Source organism: Bombus affinis, unplaced genomic scaffold, assembly GCF_024516045.1.
Source record: "Bombus affinis isolate iyBomAffi1 unplaced genomic scaffold, iyBomAffi1.2 ctg00000513.1, whole genome shotgun sequence".
Classification (NCBI taxonomy): domain Eukaryota; kingdom Metazoa; phylum Arthropoda; class Insecta; order Hymenoptera; family Apidae; genus Bombus; species Bombus affinis.
The window spans coordinates 1-23,030 of NW_026109156.1; the positions used below are offsets into that span (position 1 = coordinate 1).

The 23,030-nt window shown below is 37.8% G+C and overlaps 1 long non-coding RNA gene and 1 pseudogene across 1 annotated transcript; one reads left to right on the forward strand and one right to left on the reverse strand.

The window, feature by feature from the left end:
* Positions 1-639: 639 nt before the first annotated feature.
* LOC126928064 (uncharacterized) lies at positions 640-2,452 on the reverse strand. The gene is made up of 2 exons (XR_007716234.1): positions 2,304-2,452; positions 640-1,357 (listed from the first exon to the last, which is right to left on the reverse strand). It is a non-coding gene; the product is annotated as an uncharacterized LOC126928064 (long non-coding RNA).
* On the forward strand, positions 2,376-21,004 carry LOC126928062 (6-phosphofructo-2-kinase/fructose-2,6-bisphosphatase-like; annotated as a pseudogene).
* The last annotated feature ends 2,026 nt before the right edge of the window (positions 21,005-23,030 follow it).

Below are 23,030 nucleotides of genomic sequence, written 5' to 3' on the forward strand. Positions count from 1 at the left end.
CGACTAATTTAGATCTTCCACGAATTCATTCAAATCATTCATCATCCCCTAACAGATAATAATATTTATCATATACAACGATAACGACTGCCTTAATTTTAGCTATCTATATAAATCACAAGATACACTGATTCATTTCTCCGATAATTACGCAAATCGTATGATTACAGATCTTCTGTCACATAAAAATGTGTACTTTTCAATAAACTAGACGCAGCAATAAACATACATTATAATCAAACTTATAGAATCAGTTCTAAGAAATCGTATGATTCAAATCCACATCAGTGTGCGAACTATTTCCATAATTTATGCCGTATTAGACTGTACCTGCTGCAATTTCACAGGGTAATAACGCGTTACCATTCACCGACTGAATTAAATGACGCTGAATGTGAAGTACACGAGTCTGACCGCTCATGTTCGCTAAATATCATCGGAGAAATAGAAGAAACAAACGTGGACTTTGGTCGGTTAACGAACGAAGAAAAATGAGAAGATCGATTTGTGAACGTTAGATACCGATCAAAGCAAATATTATTTCAATCGTCGCATAATTGCAAAAGAAATGATATTCAAAGCTTGCATCTTTTCATCCAAGTAGATTGTAAATAATTATCATTTGTTATTGCAATCCTGTTTTCAGTCCGAATCATGTATTATCTAATCTATTGCCTGCAATAAATAATACTTGGGTGACGTCGAAACTGTTACCCAGGAAGCAAGAGTAAAATGCTTAAGCCGTGCAATTATGAATTACGTGATACGTTACGGTAACAATTTATGAGGCATAAGGTCCAATGATGGAACGAGAGGAAAGAATGATTCTGGTATCAGTTCGTGTGAACTGAAGGCGTGTACAATTGTACACTTAAGAACGAAATTCTATGTTGTCATCGTTTCAAGAATTAATACGTTAATGGTCCAAATTAGACTAGTTTTTATAATACAATGTCTAAGTAATGTCTATAATAATGTCTAAGTAAAGCGATTATAGTTAATCGACCAAAATAAACGTAAAGAGCACTATAACGGTGATTCAAATTTGGTGGAACGTAGCTCGCGTCTGTCGAAATTATAGTTGAGACATTGTACGATATTATATAATAAAGATTCTACCAGATTCCTCCATGACCGCTGTTGATATTTTCACGCAGATTTGTAAAATATTATGTAAAAAGTCGCATTGTCTAAGGTTGCAGTGGCCCAGTAAATATCGACGTTTTGTCCTCAAACGTAAATACATTCGACGTGTCCCCAATATGATTGCTGTATACTAGTAGTGGGGTAAGCGAATCGTTGATTGGCCAGTTTCAACAGAGGGAGCCTACCAGGTCCGGATCGATGTTGCTAAAAGCTGCAGCAAATGGGGGAATATCAGTCGCTAGTACCACCTCGATCTGACTAGAGACGACCGTTTTCACTTCACAATTTTACTTCGTTTTCACTTTGACTTTTAAACACTTTCGTATAACTTCAGTTACAGAACGTTAGGCGGATTTGCACGCAACATATAGTGAACAAAACATCAACAAACGCAGAGATTAGAATCAGACAATAGAGAGTCGACAGTTATATTCGAAGGTCTTTGGTGGATAAAATTAATCTGGTAAACCGGTTGTACGAGAACTGATTCTGCAGAGGCAACTCCACAGATTGTCCGTGTGAAACCACGTTGTCGTGGGCGGTAAAGGGAGAGAAAAGGAGGTAAAAAGGGTAAGGAATACCTTACATATAAATATACATAACCAAAGCAGAGTTGAAGTGGTGGCGAGAAGGGAACACCAGTGTGCTGGAAAACGGTGAGGCAGCACCGTGACTATGTAAACTACTAGCATATACTTGTGGCAGCGCGTGCGCAGAGTCGGACAACGTCTGTATCGACAATATTTATAAAGGTACATTGTGACGTGATAGATAGATCGTCGACGATCAAACAATCAAGTGAATCGAGGGTAAAAGAAGATTTAACCAAAGAAGAGGACAAAATCGGAGAACTGGGCTTTTCTTCGAGCATAGACAAAGAAGCACGCAAACTGGCTCCAGAGGTGAGGATCAAGCAAATTGGAACGAGGGAGGACCTGTTGTCCATAATACGGCACACAAGTAGCGATCATTTTTCGGAAGAACTCTAGCCGAAGATTGAGCAGCAAAACGGGTAAAAAGGAGACTAGCAATAGACCACTGTTTCCGAGTATTTTATACAAATAGAGGCCTCTTGTTTGCTGGATATTTCAAGCAAAAGCGTTACCAGGATCACTTTCATTCTTTTCCTGTAATTATCGACTTCTCGACTGGTCTACCTGTTGACTTGTGTTTTCCTTGGAAGGGAAGGGAAACCAAAGACCCCAATTTGAATAGTTCATCGTCGGGTTATGCCCTGGGTTACTGCCTGTCTCGACCTGTTGGCGGCACCGATTCTGGGTTACTGTCTGGCCGTGAGGAAACTTGCACTGCAAGCCGGCTTTTTCCAAGAAGAAACGAACAAATCGATCGTAACACAAGCGGTGAACGCTATCAATACGTCGACTATACAAAAGGAGACTGCGCCGTGCGCTGATACGATGGCACCAAGCGTCGAAGAACAGCGCCAAGGTAAATCGATTAAATGGAACACTAGTAATATGAGTTTCATCTAATTGATATTATTTACTCGTACAATCACACCATGTTCGATATATTCGATAGGTAACGATGTTATTGAATAGCAATTCAATCGGTAATCAGGTTGCGAAACATTCGATGGGAAACGTTATTTATTTCTTATTTATCGAAAACGAAAGCATCGGATTACTGTGCGTTATGCAATGCAACAGTCATCATAAAAAATTGCATGGAAATGCAATATGCAAACGAAATTAAAAAATGCCACCTGCGGAAATACCGGATGAAATAATGGCTTTTTTCATCGTTTGTTTTTCTCATTGAAACGCATTACGCTTTTTCGCTCGTTCTCTTTGAATTTCTCGATTCGTGTCAGCTAGATCTTTAGCTATTACACCGAAATTACCACGAAACCAGGCCACGGTTTCACGAATCTGTGATCTCCACTTGTAATAGGAGTGGTGACTATAAATAGAACACGATTTAAATAGATATCCGTGTCGTATGTTCGAAACGCGTGCCACGAATGAAAATTCAGCATGTAACAAATAACTTAAAATTGATAAACTTGTTGTTTTCATTCAGAGCACGGTGGTTTCTTATCAAAAGTTTCGTTTCTTTTTTCTATATCTCAGTAACTAAACGATCGTACCAGGTCCCACGAGTATCTCATCTTATCAAACTCAAGTTCTTTCGAATTTTATAAAGCTTCAATAATTTAAGCTCCTCTCTATCGTAAAATTCTGACAAGAGTTTTCGAGTACGATGAGTTCCAGAAAATATTTTGTTTTATCTAGTTCAAGTAGCTGTCAGTTCAATTTTTCTTTTTCCTTTTTTTTTTTTTTTAACGAAATTCTTTGGCAAATTTGGTGAAATGCGATGTAGTGGTAGCTGACGTTACAGCGCATGTTCCAATGCAACAAAATGGTTTTCTCCACAAGACCGATTATTGATTTTCTGCCACTGAGCTTGTTCTTATCCTGCGCATGACAGCATATGGAAATGACCGTGATGAATCTTCGCGAAGACGTAACGCAATTTTCATAATTAATTACTGTATTCTGACGTTACAAATTTCATTGCCATTTGTTCATAGATAAATAAATATTATCGACACGATATTCCATGGAATAATTTAGTATTCACGCATACGTTGGTAGCCGTAGCGTGACGAGAGTACATGCGTTGTTACAATTCAACGCTTGAATAATAAATCGAGTGACGACACGTTTCAGGTTAAAATACCAACTGTTAAAGCTGGTTTCATGGGGATTCTCGATAGGTGATAGTACATCGTTCGGTATACGCGAATGATCGGTATCGATCGTGTATCGCGTGCAACAGTTTGGTAAATACGACACTCGAAGCTGCACTTTGAATTATAAAACAATATACATACATCGGTATATAATCCGATTGTTTGGGTTGAAAAACTTCCGTTTTCAATATGTTTTATTTTTCAAAGCGAAACGTGCGATTCGTTTGTATAATCTATAAACGTGCATCGAAGCTCTTTTATCCACGGATCAAGGGGTCTAATTCGTAATTATTTTGTTGACACGCGTTAAGTCGAGAAAAACAGACACGCAAATAAAAATGAAGACAGATATCGCGAATGACGAAATCGTTTCGTGGCGTACGTGCTTTTGCTTATGGTAAAAAATCTACTCAGAGATTCGTTAAATTAGTCCAAATGTAATGACCTTTATCGCTTTTCGACCTTCGATTATTAGGCACAAGGACATGCCGATTCGAAACAACACGCGATAACGCATATTTCTATCGCCATGTCGAATTTCGTGAACCTCAGACAATTCGATAATTCTTACTCCATTTCAATTTTTTATATTGTAAACAACGAGTTAATTATAACGTTACAGACAGGTCGTCGTACGTATTTTCGTACTTGAACTTTAATCCTGTTTTGTACTTTCATTCTATACACCGCAATATATTGCGTACGATTACATATCGATTACGAACGACTACACGATATATTACATAAATTATCGCATGACATATAGAGTTTTAGAAAATATAGCAATCAAATACGTAGATCACGGATATTTATACGGTTCTGAGAAATATAGAAAAATCCAAATAATTACACAATCATATAAAACGTATATAAAAATATGAAGATGTTTGAAAAGTTCGCAACATTTCCGAGAATTGATAAGCTCTGTAATCGATTGCGATAAAATTTGAAGGGGTTAATTTATACCTTTTAGAGATTTCATAAATTTAATTTATATGAAGCAGTATTGTATTTTATATTCGATAGAATGTCAATTCTACGAAAATACATTTTATTTGAATTTCACTACGAACTTTTCAAATATATGAACTATAAAATTACTACATTTAGCGAGTGAAACAAATATTTCTCACAAATATTTCGCATGAATATCCGTATTCCAAAAATGAGAATAGAATAAGTCAGAATGTCGAACAAACAAAAAACAAAGTTTGTTGTTGAGATTAATACCGCGAAAGAAGCGGCAGTCGCAAAAGTGTAGTCAAAAGCTCTCGTGCATGAAGAGAGAATTCTAAATATAAAGTTCACCAACGCTCGGTTTTGAACGTGGAACTCAACAGGAAGGCATCAGTACTCAGTTGAAATTCGCACTCTGAAGCTCGCGAGTTCGTCTAGCCGGTTGTGTCATTGAAACGCATTTTTTATTATTGATTCGTCATTAGTTGATTGTCGAACAGTGTTGTTAACGGTACATTGTAAAGAACATGTGTGTGATCGGTAAGGATTATTCTTCCATCGATCAATAGTGAAAGCGATTTTAATCTAAATGTACGGGTAAAAAGCAGAATGCTCATGCAAATGTTGCACGCAATATAATGCTCGCGTATATCTTTTATTTTCACTTTTACGTTCATTGTTTCGTAGAAACCTAAATATTTCATTCGACGAAAACAAAATAAAAATTTAAAACATCTTGTTCATAGCGCGCGAGAAAGAGTTCTTTTGTGAATCGAAGATGCGTCGGAGGGAAACGATAATTTTCTCACTAATTTCATTCTTACTATTATACGATCATATTGTTCGATTTTCTATCGAATTACGTCACATACGTTCACATTGTTAACGATCATTCGACTGTTGGCTGGCTTAACAAACTAGCTTGGCACCGGGTCAGATCTATCATAGTCGTTTGGGTGCATCTTCTAAAATTGGTCGTTATTATTATATTATTATACACATAAAAATAACCGGATGCTACAATGAAATGCCTTAGAAAATATCTGACTTCTATCGTAATCGCGTATTGGCGTTGTTAAATTTGTTCACGATCTGTACATTTATACTCGCGTCTTTGTTGCACAATCCTTTGTCTCCTTGATATTTATCAATGGCCATACGTCTACTCATCAAGCAAGTGAAAATGCAATTAATTATACGAGTATCATAGATTCTGTTGCTTTCAGAACCCAAGGATAAAATCACAATAAGGATGTCGGGGATAATGAAGTCTCCCCGAAAATTCTCAGGGGTTGTAATCGCGATGTGCGGTTTACCAGGTCGTGGAAAAAGCCAAGTGGCACAATGCCTTTCGCGCAGGCTCAACTGGAACGGCGATTCCACTAAAGGTTGGGAATTCTGTTTTGTTTACTGCCAATTGCTACACTTAAAAACGAAACCTATTCATTAAATCATATTAGTCATCTTAAATAAGCGGTTTCGTAGTATTATTTCCATTCGACCAACAATTATTTGTGTTTCTTCTTTTTTTTTCCCTTTTTACTTCCTATTTTGTGGTTGTATTATGTGTACAAGTCATGTGTCTGATCATTAATTCGTTAGTTTTTCATTTTTCCCGTTTTTGTTTTCAACACGGTCGTTAAGAGGATTTATTACATACGCTAAATAGACTTGTTACGTAAATCAACATTTGCGGCGCTTTGAACAAATTTTAATTTCTATTTTGTAATATATTACATTGTGCTCTTCCTAGTTTTTACAACCTTATAAAATACTACAAATAGATATATTCTCTACATACGCATATACGTATACCAGATGGAGACTATATAACATGGTGGAAAAAAAAACATTATTTCATATTGTTCCTTTGTGAAATGCTAAATAATTGTTCTATGTTATTACGTCCCGGGACCTATTTATATTTCATGTATAAATAAAACTATTCTTATATATTTTATACTGCATTAATTTCGTCATACCATTGTAGTAACGATGGTAATAATAAAAAATTTATAATTACAATACGAAGTTGATGTGTACTTATTAACCGTGTACTATAACGAAACTTGAATCATACCATGATTTGAATATTATATCGCAGGTCTGCTTTATTAAAGTTTATGTTTAAAATTAGCCATTGTTCCCTGACTTTGCATAAGCTAGGTTTTAATGCTTTGGGGACCTCGATGTACGAACCATTCTATGACTTAGGCAAAAGTCTATATACTTTAGTATATAGTACATAGATAGCGTATATACCTTCTACATCTCTAAATCAATGCTTTTGCGTAGGAATTTGCATGGCGCGATCAAGATAAGCTGTGCTATCGTTATCCATGGGGAGAAAGCTACATCGACGCCATGCACCGCGTGGAACCGGTTATTGCTGAATTACAGAGATCTAACAACATCTTGGTCGTGTCTCATCAAGCTATTCTGCGCTGCATCATTGGCGTTTTCACAGATAAAAAACCGGAAGAGGTGCCTTACGCTGAGGTGCCACTGCATACCATCATCCGAGTCAGCAGCCATGGTTACAATTACAAGGTGGACTTCTTCAAGTTACCCATAGAGTGCGTAAACACGATTCGCGTGAAGCCGAATAATTGTAGCGCGGACAGAACCGCGGACGATGCTCTGCTCACAGTCCCAGCACATTTCGACATACCGGATCCTTGGCGAAATCTTGGCAGCGGACCCACTCTCGTACAACAACACTGAGAAACCGCTCGGAGATCCACGATCACGTCGAAAATTCGATGTCTGTTAGTTTGTAACCCTTGGAGCTTTCAGCAGTGATGTCTTCTTGGAATATTTTTGCTTTTGAATTCAGGCAGGGGATGAAGATTTGAAATATCATGCAAGTATGGATTGAATATATTTTTAGTACGTATATATGTATAAGTAGATCGCTTTAAGGTATCTTTAAGAAATACAGATTCGATGAGACGGAAGATGATGATATCGGAGTCAATTCTAGATAAATAGATTGGATAGATCGCGTGAAAGAAACGACATGTAAAATCAAATAATCGTTATCGATACTGGAAATTTATTTCTGAAATATTCTCATGAATTTTCTCATGAATCCCGAGAAACTTAGGTCGTTTCAAATTTGACTTGTTTATCGTCGAGTTCCGTTACCTTCGCGGGATGTACTCCGATTGTCATGTTTTTCCTCGTTGATTCTGTTCCCATTGGCAATAATTTAGTATCCTGCTGCTGGAGCCCTCTATACGTTATGTTTAAGCAGTTTAATTTTAATAATCACATACAAGTCAAATATTACATTAACTCTAATATGTCGCAGATGACTATCGCAAGAAATATTTTAATTGTACATCGTAAAATTCAGAAAGACAGGCAATCTTTTAAATTGTAGGAATGCGAAACATGTCTTTCGTATTAAATTCTATTTCAAAATATTGATATAATATATACAACGAACACACGAAAGACAGTTTTTTTAGTATTGTACTATTTATAGGTGATAGAATTTTAGATTTATGTATTTTCGTTTGCCTAGTTCCTAGCACAACGATTGTAAGCCTTGAGATTTGGACGATATTAGGATTTTTATTACTGTAAAGTACAATTGAAAGATACTATATCGTAGCGTTATATAAAGTTTGACTATAAAACGGACCTGATATCATTGTTAACAAGGAAATAACGAATATTGTATTTTTCGAGTGTGTATGAGTGTTCGAACGATAGATGTATATTTCTACGCACAAAATTAGCGGTATACTGTGCTACGGTCTCATTAAGAAATGTCAAACATTCGAGCAAAGTATTTTTCTCTACGAAGGAAAGCGCGAGAAATAATCAACAGAGGCGATTAAGAAAGAAAAAAAATCGATATCGAATGGTGCCTGCTTCTGTCGATATACTGTTACGTTTCACTTAGAGTTATATTCTATCTCGTGGACCGCATAAATATGCATAATATTTTATTAGGCATCACGTGGAAATCTCCGAGCAATCTATTTATCCAGAACAAGCTCGAGGATTCGTAAAATGTGAATAGAATAAAAAATAAATAATTTATTCTGAGATGAACTAAGTACGGCAGAGGGCAAATTAATTTTCTATACAAGTATACAAATGGCACAAGTTATCTAGTCCATTCATTGCTGAACATTCTGGCGTTCTTTCTTTTCTCTTTTGCTATGCGGGAATCGACATAAAAAATTATACAGCGTTCTAAATGTTAAGTCGTATTAATACCTTTTAAACTCCTTTGTTTGTTTGTTTTTTAATTGTATATTGTATTTTCGAGCTATCGCGGGGAGACGCGGTCGTTAGAATACGCGTCAACGGGAATCGTAAATTCCCGTTACGATTAGAATAATCAACACCACGAATAGTTCGATCCCCGTATTTCGGTTAGGATAATCGGGGTAGTTGTTGCGGTATAACACTGGGAGTCACGGAGTTATAATAATGTATATTTCCAACACTTTATACAATCACACAAAGTAGTAACGCCGTTGATTAAGATACAGATAACGAAAAGAAGGATTATTCTTAGATGAGAGAAGAAGAGCTATAGGAGCTCTAGGCCCTTGAGAGCTGTAGGAGCTGTCGGACTTCTGGATACTGTGAGAGCGGTAGGAGACTCTAGGCCGTGTAGGCCTAACATAACTTCCGCAATTAACATTCAATGACTCGTGTGTATGACTAGAATGATTCAATAGAAACAGGTACAGCTTTGAATAAGTTTGACTAGATAAAAAGTGATTATCAAGTAAACTGCGAACATGCATTTGTGAGAAACTTATGAACGTACGTAATATGCAAAAATATATAAAGTACGCAAAATAGAGTAGTCGTTAGAATATTTAGTAAAGCAAGTTTCTGCTTAGGTTGCATTCCTTCAGCAGTATCCATAAAAATATGAATTTGAATAAATATTCGCAGTTTACTATTCAAGACCCTGATGGAAGCTTAGACAAAGTCTTAACCACAAATCTTAAAAAATCAGCAAAAGTACAAATATTTCATAAAGTTTCACCATTGTTTCAATGAGAAACGACGAGATTCAATAAAATCCCGTCAGTATCCATTTTAAATGCCCGACCTCATCAATTTGGCAGTATAATCTCTTTGTTTACTCGCCAAATGGAGCTCCAAGCTTCTCAGCATTCTGTCTTGAATCTCCTGGTCGTGAGACGAAGTACTTTTCCATAAACCAGTTCTACAATGCGCCATTCTCGGCTCGTTCCTCGAATAAATCCCCAGACGAAAGGCAGAGTAATTCGATTGAGACGACTTCGAGTTTACATCCCATTTCGTTTCGGGAACAACATTCTTCATGAACCCCACTGTAGCTCTGCGACAGGTGTCATAACCCAACAGTTGAATCTTTTTACCGTGAATCGCGTCGAATTGAGGCTTATTTAATTTGCTGTTAGTCACTCGGTTCATGATTGTTTCAACGGAGTCGGGTGTTCCGGGAAGATTCTCGAACACTTTGCGAAGAACTTCATTTGTCAGGTCTTCCTCGCCGCTGGACTCACCTGGCGAAAAGTTCCAGGTGTTAACTTTGTGTCTGGTTGAATTAACTGTAAAAACGTAAAAAGGCAGAACGAGGCACGAAAACTGTTACATATCGATTCCGGTTTGTAAACCAATTTTAAAGAATTATTATTTTCTATGATAGTAACAAAAAATCAAAATCAGTAAAAATATCGATTTCTACGTCCATTATATTCTATACTTTGTACGGTTCTGCCTTCTTTACATTACAAAAACAATATTTAAAAAATTGTTTGCTAATATCATAACTACATCACAAGATATTTGTTTGTTTCATTATTGTAGTATCGGAAAAAAGGACAGGATTAGGATAATTTAGATTTGTAACATTCTCCTAATACTATTTATTTAAGATAAATAAGAATAACAGAGATTAATTGGACAGAGAACGATAAATGTTCAACTTGAACTAAAACACAAAAGTCTTATTCCACTCAAATCACTCTCGCGTCTCTTTGTCTTTTCTCGTCCCATCGAACACGTGCTCCGAAACCCCCGTGGCCAGAGTCACGCAGGCTCTTTCCACAAAACTATCCACTTGAAAGGACCGACGACACATTGATGTACTCGACGGCGCCGCAGCTCTCGCCACTTTGTACACGGTTCGGCCGATATCTTAGGCCTTTTGCCCACGATACTACAATATTTTTAAACGGGCATATCGTAAAACTTGCTGACAAGGGCTAGTTGTCATGTCAAATCTTTGTCTGTTCATCGCGTAAGATAATGGAAAAGAGAGAGGAAGAAAAAAAAATAGAAAGAAAATGGAAGAAAATGGGCTGAAGCGAAGGCAACGGCAGGAAAAGAAGGCAGCTAAGGGAAAAAAGGAAAAGCGAAGCTAAGAGTAGAGAAGGAAAGGAAGAAAAACAAAAGACGAAAATGGAGAGAAACAAGAAAACAAACGAAGCGAGAGAGTAGGAAATGGATCACAGAGAAGAAAATGACGGAAGAGAAAAATAAGAACGCGATAGAGAAAATCTTCTGTATATTCCAGAATTTAAGAAGTAATACTGTAATGCCTAATCTACATTTAACTGTTTATCTCAGATTTTTTATTGTCTTACTAAAAAATATTCTATTCTAGGTTTCTAATAATTAAATTTTAACTAATTAGGCCAAGTACCAAGTTAGTTGTCCCAGTTTAATACGTATCTTTCGTTCTCTGTGATCAACAGGTTGGAAATCTGGTCATCTCCATTGTGCTTATCTTCTTCATCTGCTTTTTACCGTATCACACGTTTATGATTTGGTTCCACTTTTTTGCATCAACGATGGAAGACTACAATAAATATTGGCATATCTTCAGGATCATTGGTTTTTGTATGACTTTCATCAACAGCTGCATCAACCCTTTGGTTCTATATTTTGTCAGCACAACATTTCGCGAGAGGTGAGAGTTACGTCGCGTGAAGAGGTCCACGCGACGTCTTCTATTGTCTGACCGTAAAGGCCCAAGAGTCGTTAGAGAAACCCTCAATAAACCTAAGGCCCATCATAAACCGAGTCTCATTAGCTTGCAGGAACCTTGAATCCTGCAAGAATTTTGGGTTTATATCTGGTACTTAAACAAGTCATTAGGTCTATTGAGCGTGCTTAAAGATTGCGCAGAAAGCTGGTATTTATAACGGGAAAAACTGATAATTATATGATAGAGAAAACCAGGCATTTATAGAATAGAAATGTCTGGATTTTTCCACGAGTCATGCCGATGGGGTGCTTACATCTCCCATCTTCAAGAGTTAACGTCTTAGCCAATGGGTAGCGCGGATACTTGTCCTCACCTTTCCTAACTAAAAATGTAAGCAACGAATCCGCGTTCTTCGTTCAAAAGGCACACCCATACCGAGCTTTCCTCCGTAATCACATCAGAACGAACTTCAGAGTTTTCCATCATCTCTCGCGGTGCCCACAAGTCTGACAGCTCCTATAGCTCTCACTCTCTCATCTAAGAATAATCCTTCTCTTCGTTATCTGTATCTTAACCAACGGCGTTACTACTTTGTCTGATTGTATAAAGTGTTGGAAAAATCTAAAATTAGCCGATCCAACATTTCACATACCAAGCCCGATCGAAGTAGTATTAAGCTCGGGACCAACTTTAACATCATTATGTGTCGGGCAGATTAAAATACCACAATCCATCGATAATGAGTTATGTTTGCAAAAAACTCGCTTCGGTTAGGTTATCGGGGGGAGCCCACCCGCGCAATCGGGCACACATTCGTTTCACACTACCACACGCGATCTGACGACAACCACGTTCCCATCGTCAGCATCGCAACCATCTGATTCAACGTCACAAAACGTCTTGAATCAGTCCATCGCTCGAGATTCTCTGGATCGGAAGAAGCTGAATCCCGTCCAGGACAACAAGGATCAAATTCCGCCGACGGAAACCATCGCCGCAGCTCAAATGGCGATCCCGTCGCATACCACGCGGAGCTCACCGCGTGATACTCACAACGTGTCACCCACACGCGATCTGACGACCACGTTCGCAGCGTCAGCATCGCAAGCATCTGATTCGACGTTACACAACGTCTTGAATCAATCAATCGCTCGAAATTCTCTGGATCGGAAGAAGCTAAATCCCGTCCAAGACGACAACGGTCGTACTCCTCCGACGGAAGGCACCGCTTCGACTCCAGCGCCGATCTCGTCGCATACCACGCGGGGCTCACCGCGTGACATTCGCAATGTGTCAACTACCCGAGATCGGACAACCACGCTCACAGCACCAGCATCGCAACCATCTGATTCAACTACACAAAACGTCTCGAATCAGCCGAATGCTCCAGACCTGCTGGACCGGGAGGAACGGAATCCCGTTCAATACGGAATCAATACGTCGACTGTACAAAAGGAGACTGCGCCGTCCGCTGATACGATGGCACCAAGCGTCGAAGAACAGCGCCAAGGTAAATCGATTAAATGGAACACTAGTAATATGAGTTTCATCTAATTGATATTATTTACTCGTACAATCACACCATGTTCGATATATTCGATAGGTAACGATGTTATTGAATAGCAATTCAATCGGTAATCAGGTTGCGAAACATTCGATGGGAAACGTTATTTATTTCTTATCTATCGAAAACGAAAGCATCGGATTACTGTGCGTTATGCAATGCAACAGTCATCATAAAAAATTGCATGGAAATGCAATATGCAAACGAAATTAAAAAATGCCACCTGCGGAAATACCGGATGAAATAATGGCTTTTTTCATCGTTTGTTTTTCTCATTGAAACGCATTACGCTTTTTCGCTCGTTCTCTTTGAATTTCTCGATTCGTGTCAGCTAGATCTTTAGCTATTACACCGAAATTACCACGAAACCAGGCCACGGTTTCACGAATCTGTGATCTCCACTTGTAATAGGAGTGGTGACTATAAATAGAACACGATTTAAATAGATATCCGTGTCGTATGTTCGAAACGCGTGCGACGAATGAAAATTCAGCATGTAACAAATAACTTAAAATTGATAAACTTGTTGTTTTCATTGAACTCGCATGGAAAATGAAAACAATAAACAAAGAAAGATTCACAGTATAAAAACGGGGAATCTGTACATAGATTTGCACTTGTCGCGCTATCTGAGAGATAAATTTATCGCGAGAGTTTACGGCGTCTAATAACGGAGGTCTGTCGCCTAAAAAGTTAGTATGCATTGATAAAAAATATTTTGTCCTTTTCCATTTATCATCAGTTCAGTCGGACCAATTAGCGTGCACCTTTCAAAGAGGCGTTTCTGTCGCCTAAGGTTGTCCCCGGTTTTCTTTTAACGACGATAAATTGCGTGTCAATGAAAAACGCGACGGGTACAGTCACACAGTTCGTAAAAGCAGATAAGATCCCGAAGGTCAGCAGGAGGTAGAGATGTAAACGAGAAAATTATGGTAACGACATGGATTATCATGATCCCTGCAATTATTGTAATCTCGTCGCAGGGGAAAATCGTTTCTTAACCTCTTGCGTTGCTACTATTTTTTATAACTATACATAATTAGCTATACGCTAAATCAACATTTACGGCGCTTTGAACAAATTTTAATTTCTATTTTGTAATATATTACATTGTGCTCTTCCTAGCTTTTACAACCTTATAAAATACTACAAATAGATATATTCTCTACATACGCATATACGTATACCAGATGGAGACTATATAACATGGTGGAAAAAAAGCATTATTTCATATTGTTCCTTTGTGAAATGCTTAATAATTGTTTTATGTTATTACGTCCCGGGACCTATCTATATTTCATGTATGTAGTATCTTAATGGGTCTTAGAGGAAAGGACAAGTAATGATGTTTTGATTTAATTAATAATAGTCGAAGCAACGAAATAATTACAATGCTGTCGTACGTCTTATTTTCAGACGCGGCTTTCGACTTCCCGATTCACACTCTTCGGCTTCTACACTCGCTCGCTCTCGCTTCTCAATTCACACTCTGCACACCTTTTGCATCCGTTCTCTCCGGCTTCTCAACTAATACTGACTTTAACGTCTCTTTTGTCTTTTCCCGTCGTTCGAGACACGTGTCCCGAAACGCGCGTGGCCAGGGTCACGCGGGCCCTTTCCACGAAACTTAAAAAGGACCGACGACACCTTGATGTACCCGACGATGCCGCGGCTCTCGCGACATTGTCTACGATTCGGCAGATATCTTAGGCCTTTTGTCCACGATACTACATGTATAAATAAAACTATTCTTATATATTTTATACTGCATTAATTTCGTCATACCATTGTAGTAACGATGGTAATAATAAAAAATTTATAACTATTGATAAATAGTTATAATTAATTGCTAATAACAAATAATTATTCAAATTATGTATTGCTACTAATCTTCGGGCGCCGGTCACCGGTGACCTCGATGATACCACGGCCAAGTTGAGTGCCGGCCACCGGTGACCCCTATGGCATTTAACGTGTTAAATAATGACTGAATGTTTCGCGAATTGTTGAATGTTTCGATGAAAAACTAGAATCACAGGAAAATTAGTGTAATTTCAATTTTCTCGAATGCTTCAAAATGACAAATGAGACATTGACAAAGAAGGGTAGTTTAGCTCACTATATTTTACGTCGTACTATTATATTGTTTCCATCTAACGATACAAACGTAAATCAAAAAATATCCAATTATTTAAGCTCTCCTAGACCCTTCCAACAACTAATGAATTACATTTAATTATTACTTTAGTGATGAGGGTTAGCGACTACCGCAGGAAAAGGCTGGAACCATATGGAGAGGCCGTATCGCACGAGCTGTTTCTTCCGGACCATACGACGAACGCAGCGTTGAGAGCTCTGGCCCAACGAGACGCGATGCACGAGTGCGCTACATGGCTCGCAGGCGGAAATTCCGTAGCTGTAAGCATCAATTAGACGCGTGACAAACGTCTAGTAAAGATGTGAAATTGAATAGAATCTGGAGATAAATTCAGTATCGAAAGGAGAACGCGTGCCGTTGCATTCGATCGAAAATAATCGCAAAAGTTCAAGAGATTTCAGTATCGAATCGAGAACAACAACACACGCGATTGTATTTGATTGAAAATAATTGAAAATAGTTGAGAAAGATTCGGTATCAACACGAGAACGAGAATACGCTCGGTTATGCTTGATTGAGAGTAATCGAAAAAAGTTGAGAAAGATTCAATGTCGAAACGAATGCAAGCACGCGCGATTGCATTTGATCGAAAATAATAGAACAAAGTTAAGAAAGAATTTTAATCGTTGCGCATTTGAAGAATCCGACCGGAAGAAGAAACACGTGTTTTTTTTTGTTATTATGTAACCGGAGCTGCAAGAATAGATTAGAATATTAGAACGGTCAAGGATCGTATTTATACATAGATCGCGCTAACGGTGGACGACGCGATTAAACCGAGGCTAGTCAAGCCGGTCTAGCTTTCTCCGACCGAACCGAATATCGTCGTACGAGTTTTACCTTGCTTAATATTTTTAACAACATGTACCAACGTTCCACGATAGAAACCGCAATAGTTCATGGTGTTGAAAGTAGCTTAAGATCGGCTCGTTATTTTCTCGATATTATGCGCTTTAGAAATAGTCGAGAATTGAACAAATATGACACGAATTCAATATGAAGACTACAACAGTAAAACGTGTCTTCACGTTAAATTTTAAATTCTATGTGGAAACGTATCTTAGATATTATAGGAAACTAATTATTTAATTCTGAAATTAACGGTGCATTTTTCCTTCCAAATTATATCATATTGAAATATTCCTATTTATTCTAATTTATCGTATTCTTTCTATGTGGTCTTGATATATATGTTAACAATAAGAGAAACCAACATGTAAATTCATATATAAATTACTCGCCATAATTATTAGGACATCTACACGTTATAAGCATCGATTGGAACACTTTGACACTTTTCTTTATCTGCTATATCTTACATTACAAAGTACATATGCCGCGAATGAAATAACAGATTTATAACGAAATTACTAGAAACGAAAGCACTCCATTCGTATTAAATATCAATATGTGCCCTAATATTTATGGCCGGCGGTGTTCTTAATTGAACAAAGCGATAATTAATTTTGACGAAGGGCCTGTAGCAACATGAAGACACTTTCAGTATTTAAATTGCATTTATCGGGAGAGAAAAACAAAAGTATAGGTTTCATATTCAAATGTGTTTAAATAATACAAATATTAGTTTAGATCATGAATTTATAGCACGTGTCAAAATATGATATAGTTTTGGTTAATTTTGACTTGCATTCTGCTGGTTTACACAAATTATTGGAAAGCTACCTCCTTGTTGCAGCAATCTCTCCAAATATACAATACAAAGAAAGACAACTGAAAATCGATATAGTCTAATGTCTATTTAATTAAAATGCGTAGGAAGAAATATACTGAAATTTGAGTTTGCGAGTCGTCACAGTTAGTTGCATTTAAGAATTTTCCTGTTTGAAGATCCTGGACGCCACGTTGGTGATGCGAGCGCAGCGCGCCGAGGTCTTCGACTATTTTTCCGGGCAGCGGTTATCGCGTCCTCATTATCGAGTGCGTCTGCGACGATCCGGTTGTACTGGAGCGTAATTACAAGGAGATATTGCGGTACAGCGCTTACTATGTTGGCATGGATTCAATAACAGCCGAAGAAGATCTACGATTGAAGATAGCTCATTACATTCGATCTTACGAGCCAATGGATGAGAAGACGTATCCACGAATCCGTATCGACACCGGCAGCATGGATATCGAGTCCTGCAACGTGTCTGGCGATGTGGAGACAAATGTCCTTGGATATCTTGGAAGCGTCACTGTTGAGCCGCATACTCTTTATTTCTCTCGGGTTGGTAATCCATCAAATTTTACATTTGTCATCGTTTAATCCCCATCTCAAATGTTCTAATCCTAGAAGCTCAGCCTTAGCGTCTTTAGTCTTAATTATAAGAATTTTTCGACAAGTGATAATGATAACGATAATGAAGAAACGTGTTTGTTCTTAGATTACAAGCTGAGTCAAGGACAATTGAGCCAGGTCGTGGCGCTTGCAATTATTAAAAAGATTAACATACATAACTGAGCACTTCATTTAGCATGACGAGTCCTCAATTGTTTACACACAACATGTTTTAAAAGCATACGTATACGTATACGCATACGTAAAAACATACATATTGTATTTTTAAAATCTTGCTATCTTATCAGGGTTTGGTTCCAAAAGTAATTTCTTCTCGCCTGATCGTAATCTTATCATTGCTACGCCTCTCTTTTTGAACGTAATCAGAATATTCTACGATTTGGTAAAACTAAAGCTCTCCCTCTCTCTTTTGATTACAGCACGGCGAAAGCGAGTACAACGTATTGGTTAAGGTTGGTGGTGACGCAGTTTTAAGCGCACGTGGCGAGAGATATGCACAAGCGTTGGCCACCAAGTTCAACGCTATGCGTATTCCTGACCTGCGCGTACTAACTAGTCGCCTTCGAAGGACTATCGCGACTGCTCGTGGCGTGGAAGCGCCCCAAGAACACGTGGCAGCACTCAAAGAACTCCACGCCGGTATCTGTGAGGGGCTGTCTTATGAAGAGATGCAGGAGCATTATCCGCAGGTAATTTCAGATCAAACGCGTCTTCCTCCTCGAAATTTCGTCACTGCTTGCATTGAATTACGTTTCAAGTGTTGTTGACCAAAGTGAAATAGCGAGTGAAGATAATTTATACTTTTAAGGATGATTCATCAAAAATGCGTAAATTCGGTTTCACTTACTACTTGCCTAATCTTCTGGCTGTATTTCAACGAGCCTTCAATCGGTTGAATTTATCAGTCTCTAGCTCTAAGAGCTTTAATTTATTTGTGTAGTAAATGGTAGATAGCTGTAACAGTTATCATTGTAGGTTATAGGGTATAACGGTATAAGCTTTTAGGGTATATAGAGTATATAGGGTTTATAGGGTATAAGCTTTTTGAATTAATCTAATCGTATCAGTATTATGTTAGAAACATTGTACTATAATTGACACATTTAAGATTAGTATTTGATCAAAATTTTCCCAGTGATCGATTTGTTAATGCAGTTATAATTTGTATTTCAATAAGTTTGGGATCCTAGATATGGAATATTTATTATCTACTAGGTTTGTCAATTTAATTCTCTAAGCGAACAACTTTCAATCGTATCTTGGAAAATGAATAATAACATAAATCTTCACGGATGACTCAAGCATTGAATACTTGGCCACTGGAGAAAAGTATCGAGTGACTTAACGTCTGCGCTAATAGTCTGTAACTGATTAAAATTCAGTTGTATGCAAATTTATCCACTTACATCCACGAAATATTTGCTTGACTAATGAGAATGAGCGTTGAAGTTCAAAGAAATATTCCCAGTCAAGTACATAGCACATAGACGATAATCACAATGTTTCACGTTGCTAGATCGAACTCAATCAGTCTGATTAATCTGGACGAAGTTTTAGAACATGGATAAATGAATATTATAATTGCAATACGAAGTTGATGTGTACTTATTAACCGTGTACTATAACGAATCTTAAATCATACCATGATTTGAATATTATATCGCAGGTCTATTTTATTAAAGTTTATGTTTAAAATCAGCCATTGTTCCCTGACTTTGCATAAGCTAGGTTTTAATGCTTTGAGGACCTCGATGTACGAACCATTCCACGACTTAGGCAAAAGTCTATATACTTTAGTATATAGTACATAGATAGCGTATATACCTTCTACATCTCTAAATCAATGCTTTGCATAGGAATTTGCATGGCGCGATCAAGATAAGCTGCGCTATCGTTATCCATGGGGAGAAAGCTACATCGACGCCATGCACCCCGTGGAACCGGTTATTGCTGAATTACAGAGATCCAACAACATCTTGGTCGTGTCTCATCAAGCTATTCTGCGCTGCATCATTGGCGTTTTCACAGATAAAAAACCGGAAGAGGTGCCTTACGCTGAGGTGCCACTGCATACCATCATCCGAGTCAGCAGCCATGGTTACAATTACAAGGTGGACTTCTTCAAATTACCCATAGAGTGCGTAAACACGATTCGCGTGAAGCCGAATAATTGTAGCGCGGACAGAACTGCGGACGATGCTCTGCTCACAGTCCCAGCACATTTCGACATACCGGATCCTTGGCGAAATCTTGGCAGCGGACCCACTCTCATACAACAACACTGAGAAACCGCTCGGAGATCCACGATCACGTCGAAAATTCGATGTCTGTTTGTTTGTAACCTCTGGAGCTTTCAGCAGTGATGTCTTCTTGGAATATTTTTGCTTTTGAATTCAGGCAGGGGATGAAGATTTGAAATATCATGCAAGTATGGATTGAATATATTTTTAGTACGTATATATGTATAAGTAGATCGCTTTAAGGTATCTTTAAGAAACACAGATTCGATGAGACGGAAGATGATGATATCGGAGTCAATTCTAGATAAATAGATTGGATAGATCGCGTGAAAGAAACGACATGTAAAATCAAATAATCGTTATCGATACTGGAAATTTATTTCTGAAATATTCTCATGAATTTTCTCATGAATCCCGAGAAACTTAGGTCGTTTCAACTTTGACTTGTTTATCGTCGACTTCCGTTACCTTCGCGGGATGTACTCCGATTGTCATGTTTTTCCTCGTTGATTCTGTTCTCATTGGCAATAATTTAGTATCCTGCTGCTGGAGCCCTCTATACGTTATGTTTAAGCAGTTTAATTTTAATAATCACATACAAGTCAAATGTTACATTAACTCTAATATGTCACAGATGACTATCGCAAGAAATATTTTAATTGTACATCGTAAAATTCAGAAAGACAGGCAATCTTTTAAATTGTAGGAATGCGAAACATGTCTTTCGTATTAAATTCTATTTCAAAATATTGATATAATATATACAACGAACACACGAAAGACAGTTTTTTTAGTATTGTACTATTTATAGGTGATAGAATTTTAGATTTATGTATTTTCGTTTGCCTAGTTCCTAGCACAACGATTGTAAGCCTTGAGATTTGGACGATATTAGGATTTTTATTACTGTAAAGTACAATTGAAAGATACTATATCGTAGCGTTATATAAAGTTTGACTATAAAACGGACCTGATATCATTGTTAACAAGGAAATAACGAATATTGTATTTTTCGAGTGTGTATGGGATTCGTTGCTTACATTTTTAGTTAGGAATGTTGAGGACAAGTATCCGCGCTACCCATTGGCTAAGACGTTAACGCTTGAAGATGGGAGATGTAAGCACCCCATCGGCATGACTCGTGGGAAAATCCAGACATTTCTATTCTATAAATGCCTGGTTTTCCATATCATAAATTATATCTATCATATAATTACCATATCATAGCTTTCTCCGTAATCTTTAAGCACGCTCAATAGACCTAATGACTTGTTTAAGTACCAGATATAAACCCAAAATACTTGCAGGATTCAAGGTTCCTGCAAGCTAATGAGACTCGGTTTATGATGGGCCTTAGGTTTATTGAGGGTTTCTCTAACGACTCTTGGGCCTTTACGGTCAGACAATAAAAAACGTCGCGCGGACCTCTTCACGCGACGTAACACTCACCTCTTGCGAAATGTTGTGCTGGCAAAATATAGAACCAAAGGGTTGATGCAGCTGTTGATGAAAGTCATACAAAAACCAATAATCCTGAAGATGTGCCAATATTTATTGTAGTCTTTCATCGTTGAAGCAAAAAAGTGAAACCAAATCATAAACGTGTGATACGGTAGGAAGCAGATGAAGAAGATAAGCACAATGGAGATGACCATATTTCCAACCTGTTGATCACAGAGAACGAAAGATACGTATTAAACTGGGACAACTAACTTGGTACTTGGTCTAATTAGTTAAAATTTAATTATTAGAAACCTAGATTAGAATATTTTTTAGTAAGACAGTAAAAAATCTGAGATAAACAGTTAAATGTAGATTAGGCATTACAGTATTACTTCTTAAATTCTGGAATATACAGAAGATTTTCTCTTCCTCTCTCTTTTCCATCATCTTACGCGATGAACAGACAAAGATTTGATATGACAACTAGCGCTTGTCAGCAAGTTTTACGATATGTCCGTTTAAAAATATTGTAGTATCGTGGGCAAAAGGCCTAAGATATCGGCCGAACCGTGTACAAAGTGGCGAGAGCCGTGGCGCCTTTCAAGTGGATAGTGCTGTGGAAAGAGCCTGCGTGACCCTGGCCACGGGGTTTCGGGACACGTGTTCGATGGGACGAGAAAAGACAAAGAGACGCTAAGGGTAGTGTTAGTTGAGACGCCAGCGAGAACGAATGCAAAAGGAGTGCAGTATGAGTTGAGAAGCGAGAGCGTGCGAGTGCAGAAGCCGAAGACTATAGTTGTCTATATAGACTATATATACTATGTAGGGTTGTAGAGTTGCTAGCGTTGTAGAGAGATCGAGTTGTTACGTTATAGAGTTGCGAGAGTGATTTGAGTAGAATAAGACTTTTGTGTTTTAGTTCAAGTTGAACATTTATCGTTCTCTGTCCAATTAATCTCTGTTATTTTTACTTATCTTAAATAAATAGTATTAGGAGAATTTCACAAATCTAAATTATCCTAATCCTATCCCTTTTTCCCGATACTACAATATCTATAATAAGATTTCGCAGGTATCTGCCTCAGATCGACCGCGACCTTAGCAGATTTAGTCATCGCTCAATTGATCCTGTAAATATGCTTTCAACGTCTCGACACCGATGTCGTTAGACAATACGCCTTTGCCTCAACTTTTGAAATATTACGTTAAATAAATTCTCAAGTTCGATATTTAACTTCTTTCGCAGAAGTCTTTTTTATCAGAAAGATAAATGGAGATTAGCTGGAAGAAAACGTCGCCAAGAGAAATAGTATTTTCACAGCCGAGGAACAAATCTGGGAAGAGTGCAGGCGTTCTAGCATCTACGAAAAATAAAGAGGCGATAACTCGTAGTCGTTCGAGCGAATGGATCATTTTGATTCGCATGCAGCGTGTCTTGGTATGGATTGCCAGCGGATAGTAGTTAAATCGAATCTCTCGTCCAGGCGTAATTCTCAGCCGTTATCTAGAGGTGACTTGTCATCGCTGTATTTATAGGCCAATCGATTATATT